Source organism: Hyperolius riggenbachi, chromosome 8, assembly GCF_040937935.1.
Source record: "Hyperolius riggenbachi isolate aHypRig1 chromosome 8, aHypRig1.pri, whole genome shotgun sequence".
Lineage (NCBI taxonomy): Eukaryota > Metazoa > Chordata > Amphibia > Anura > Hyperoliidae > Hyperolius > Hyperolius riggenbachi.
In genome coordinates, this window is record NC_090653.1 from 263,056,823 (window position 1) to 263,062,822 (window position 6,000).

A 6,000-nucleotide genomic window follows, 5' to 3' on the forward strand; every position below is an offset into this window, starting at 1 on the left:
GAGTGGTGCAACTAAATATGTTGAATTAAAAACATTTTTGGTTTGGGTCCACTTTAAAGTGTACTGAAACTGAACTATAAAAAAAAGCTTTATACATACCTGGGGCTTCCTCCAGCCCCATCTCCTTGGAACGCTTCCACCCCGCCGTCCTCCACAGTCTGCAGCTTCGGGAACCGGGTCCCATCACTTATATCAGTCGGCTCCAGTCTACGCACGCAGCCACTGGAGAGATATGTAGAGGGCGCACTTCTCACGTAGACTGGAGCCGACTGATGGCAGTGACGGGATTCAGATTCCGAAGCTGCAGACAGCGGAGGACTGGGGGGCGGGAGCATTCAGAGCGGATGGGGCTGGAGGAAGCCCCAGGTATGTATAAAGCTTTCTTTATAGTTCAGTTTCAGTACACTTTAATTAAAGAGGACCCAAACCAAACATTTTTTTAATTCAACATATTCAGTTGCACCACTCTGACACATACAAAGATAAATAAACACTCCTTCAGGCCTATGAGCATTTCAGTGCATGCTTTTCACCCTTCTCTTTTCATAACTAGGGTTATACAGGTGGCAGCCATTAGCAATTCCTCCTTTGCCGGACACCACCTACTCCACCAGTCTGCCAGATTCTGTCCCGGCAATATGAAAGAAAGGGAGGGGTTCCTCCAATAAAGGTAAAATATTTTATATTTGTCATCATGCAGCTGAAAAAAGGCTGCTATTTATTATTATAATTTAGAAAATAGATTTTATTTCTGAAATCTTTTTTTTTTTAAATTTGGGTCCACTTTAAGTGTATGTTCTAGATGTTGGTCCCTTACATGATTGAGTTTGACATCCTTGTTCTAACGGCTTTAGAGTTTTCCCTCTACCGATGTAAATATTCGCACCTCCCCCCATTTGCTGCCATCCTGATACTCCTCATCTCTCTCTCTCTCTCTCTCTCTACATAAAACATGCACTCCAGTGGAAACTCTCCCCATATCTGCCAGCAAACAACAATCATGTCATTGAGATAATACTGAAAGACAAAAGATCAGAACTCTACAGGCAGCTCTGTTTAATGATTGGCATTCCGGGAATTGGCACAGCGACCACATCACAAGCCCAGATGACAATACGGATGCCAGAATCCAGCAACAGGGAGACCCTTCCGTCAGTGAAACTGCAGAGGGCATGGAAGTGTGACAAAGACTTTACAGAACACAGAGGGCATGGAAGTGTGACAAAGACTTTACAGAACACAGAGGGCATGGAAGTGTGACAAAGACTTTACAGAACACAGAGGGCATGGAAGTGTGACAAAGACTTTACAGAACACAGAGGGCATGGAAGTGTGACAAAGACTTTACAGAACACAGAGGGCAGGGAAGTGTGACAAAGGGAGTACTTTACAGAACACAATGTTCCCACAGCAAATCACAAGCTGCACAGGAAAACCGCAAATATTCCTTCTGTGCACTTGCTGTGCAGTTGAGAACCCCATCCACAGTCTATGTATAATAATTCTGTAAAAAAAACAACAGTATTCTTAGTACTGCTATCGGTTATCTCTCCATCAGGTGGTGCTATAGCTAATGGCCTACTTTGCCTGTGCTTAAAAACAGCAGTTTGTTGTCCACTATGGACACGTTTCAGATCTGATAGCGTTCAGGTGGAAAGTGCTGTGATTTCTTCTGAAATTTGTTGTGTTTGTCCTGATAAATCAGTCATGGCCTCAATTCACTAAGCTTCACTCCTGTCTTTAATAACTCTTCTGAGCTGTTTTACAGTTATCACAATTATATCACCATGGTGATAACTGTAAAACAGCTCAGAAGAGTTATTAAAGACAGGAGTTAAGCTTAGTGAATTGAGGCCATTTGTCTAAAAATCAGTCAAATGTCTAAAATGGACATTTTATTACATGATTTCCCCAAACATGCTACAACTTGCGATAATGGTCCATTCATTACTGCGCAGATTGCTCTGACGTGTTACGTTGGGCTGAATCGAAAGTTCAGCAGATTTCATTATTCCTTTAAGTGAAAACGGAAACGGTTTAACTGATGGTTCAAGGGGTGAGGAGTAATTTGCGGTTTCCAATGGAAGGTTGTTTTACGCTTAGCCCTGAGTGCGGCTTGAAGAATGTTTGCCATACAGCTGCATAATGTACACACGGTCAATTATCTCCGGTCGTAAAACACTATAATGGCCTCCATGCTATAACAAACAACCTTTTAAACCAGATATGGAGAGCGCTAATCTCATGAGGACCAGTCATGTGTGGAGATTTCCTGTAATGTGAACATCCACTCATACAGCTGTCGTCTCACTTCTCAGGAATACATAGCTGCCTGATTCCTGATCTGACTTCATTTTCTTTGGTGTTTCGTCTCTAAAGCTGGTCATCAAGGCCATAACGAAAAAGCCCCATGGGCCCTCAAGGAAAATGATCATGGCACCACATGCAGCCATTGCCCCTCTCCCCCTCAGCACCAGTGGCTGCTACAGCTTCACATTTTTTTGGGGGGGGGGGCACAATGGCTGGCTGGTGAGGCCCATTTGGGTGATCAAAATTGATGTTTGCATGGCAAGCTTTAGATATTTTTTTTTTGCCAAACTTTGATAAAATTAAGGCTACTAGTTCAGCGATGATAGGAACCAAATGAAAACATAACAAGCAGAACTCGGAGGCATTTTAGCAGAGCAGATTGTCCAAATGGTGGTGCAATTTTTGAAGAAAAGTTACCTACAGATGTACTTGGCTAGTTTGCTGGCATGCTTTAATACTTACTTGCTAGCAAGCTGCTCATGTGTGGACAGATCACAGACAAATCATTCCAACCCCCAGCTTCTGTCTTTGGACTCTGCAAGCAAGGAGGGGGAAGAGGCAGGAGGGAGAGAAACACTGTGTGTGTGTAATTCCTTATCTTAGTAGCTATGCATTGCTGCAGACTAGAGCTTGTATTTTACAGAGAGGACGTTTTGAATCAGGATTATTATCCTATTCTGTTCACTGTATGCTGCTGGAGCATGGAAACAATTAACTGTATGGTATTAAGCAGGTAGGTCTCTCAGGGGGTACAGTGATCCCCAGAGGGGGCCAGTGCCCCAGTGTAGCGCCACCACTGCTCAGCGCATAGTTACCAGTCATTGTGCCCTAAGCCTCCCTCCCTGGGCGTAGTGGTGAGCAGTCATTCTGTATTCAGATAACGCTGTAATATTTCCTGGTCCACGCTGCATTAGGCCTCCTCGTCATCCAGTCACGTGACATGTATTGGGAGCCGCAGGATGGCAACATACAGCCTACGGCTACTGTGGGAGTGTACAGTGACACGAACGGGCGGAGGAAGGGCGCATTCTACTACGGCTGCCCCTATGCTTTCTCGTCCTCTCTCATTTCTGGTCACATGGGGTGTAGGCCTCTCTACTATTGGCTCCATAACCTGGTGGCAAGTTCTCCATCAAGTCCGCTCTATGGTAAGAGCGGTGATTGGTTATTTTTGAATGCAGCTTTATGACTGGCTGCTTCATAGGGGTGGGCTGTGATAGTTCATGCTATTGTCAGGATGTCAGTAACTTGATAAAGGAGCTGCGCTCCGAAACGTTGTTTTGTATGGCAATACTGAATAAATAGAAGATCAGAGTATTACAAGACGGTGCTGGCCTCTTTACTACAATTTTACTGGATTGGTCATCCTTTGCCTGGCAGCACGTCACTCTTTTAAGACAGGGTGCACAACTACAATTTATGCATACTGGGAGAAGGATAGACGTGACCACCGGCGTACCTACCGGGGATGCGACCCCCTCAGCCGCAGGGGGGCCCGGGGCTGCTTTGGGGCCCGCTCACTGTGCGTGGGGGGAGCGCTGCTCTGGACCCCCCCAGCAAGGTGCTCAACTGGCCGCAGCGTCTAACAGACGCTGCGCCAGTTCATTCCCCGCAGCTCCGCTCCAGCAGCCTGCATAGTCTCCGGCAGGCAGAGCAGGGCTATGGCAAGATGGCCGCCGAAGAAGCCCTACACTGGAGACTATTTGTGTCTCTGGTACAGGGCTTCAGCAGCCATCTTGCCGTAGCCCTGCACTCTGCCTGTCAGCGCGGGAGATGTGCTGCAGGAGGACTCGGGGAGCTGCGAGCCAGATGCCGGGAGAGGAGAAGACTTCTGTCAGGTAAGTGAATTGTTTTTTTTTCACAGGTGCATTTTTTTTTCTAGTGTCTGCTGACTACATTGTGATTTTTTAGGTGTCTGCTGCCTACATTGTGATTTTCAGGTGACTGCTGCCCACATTACGATTTTCAGGTGTCTGCTGCCCTCATTGCGATTTTCAGGTGTCTGCTGCCCACATTACGATTTTCTGGTCACTGCTGCCCACATTGCGATTTTCTGGTGACTGCTGCCCACATTAGGATTTTCTGGTGTCTGCTGCCCACATTACGATTTTCTGGTGTCTGCCGCCCACTTTGCGATTTTCTGGTGTCTGCTGCCCACATTACGATTTTCAGGTGTCTGCTGCCCACATTACGATTTTCTGGTCACTGCTGCCCTCATTGCGATTTTCTGGTCACTGCTGCCCACATTGCGATTTTCTGGTGTCTGCTGCCCACATTACGATTTTCAGGTGTCTGCTGCCCATATTATGATTTTCTGGTGTCTGCTGCCCACATTACGATTTTCAGGTGCCTGCTGCCCACATTACGATTTTCAGGTGTCTGCTGCCCACATTATGATTTTCTGGTATCTGCTGCCCACATTGCGATTTTCTGGTGTCTGCTGCCCACATTACGATTTTCTGGTGTCTGCTGCCCACATTGCGATTTTCAGGTGTCTGCTGCCCACATTACGATTTTCTGGTCACTGCTGCCCACATTGCGATTTTCTGGTCACTGTTGCCCACATTGCGATTTTCAGGTGTCTGCTGCCCACATTACGATTTTCAGGTGTCTGCTGCCCACATTACGATTTTCTGGCCCACATTACGATTTTCTGGTGAACACTGCCCACGTTACGATTGTCCATGTTACAATTTTCTGGTGAACGCTGCCCACATTACAATTTTCTGGTGAACTCTGCCCACATTACGATTTTCTGTCCCACATTACGATATTCTGGTGAACGCTGCCCACATTACGATTGACTGGTGAATGCTGTCCACGTTACAATTCTCTGGTGACTGCTGCTCACGTTACGATTTTCTGGTGACTGGTGCCCACATTACGATTTTCTGGCGAACTCTACCCACATTACGATTTTCTGGTGAACTCTGCCCACATTATGATTTTCTAAAGGCCCACATTACGATTTTCTGGTGAACTCTGCCCACATTACGATTTTCTGGCCCACATTACGATTGTCTGGTAAAATGCTGCCCACTTTACAATTAATTTACAGTGAAACGCTGCCCCATTACGATTATTTGGCACCTATGGGGGGGGGCCCCATCCAAATATTCGCAGGGGGGCCCAGTGATTTCTAGTTACGCCCCTGGACGTGACGCAGCATGGAATAGGTGAGTATTAGTCTGCTACTTTTTCATATTGGCATATCGATCACCCAGAGCACACTCTGCATTAAAGGAGTGCTGTAGGGGAAAAAAAGAGAGAGAGAGTTTAACTTACCCGGGGCTTCTATCGGCCCTTTGCAGACGTCCTGTGCCCGCTCCGGGATAAAAAGATTCCCTGGTCCCCCGTTGTGGTTCGTCTCCGGTATTTGCGACTTTAATGTCGCAAGCCACTGCGCCTGTGTGGCCCTGGCCACGTCCATCCTCGCTCCCGCGGAGGTGGCCGGGAGCTTCCTGTGGAGGCGCAGTACAGGAAACTATCGACAACTTTTTTATCATTATTGTACTCCTTTAATAAGTGTGGTGAAAATTTTTTAAATCTACCAATTCCGTATTACGTACCAATATCTACCGTACATTTTATGCATAGCATTGTCTGTATTATTGGGTTTGTTTTTTACTCACAGAATATGTTGGCACTTTATAATCTAATAAGAACAACCCGATTAGTGTATGGATGCTA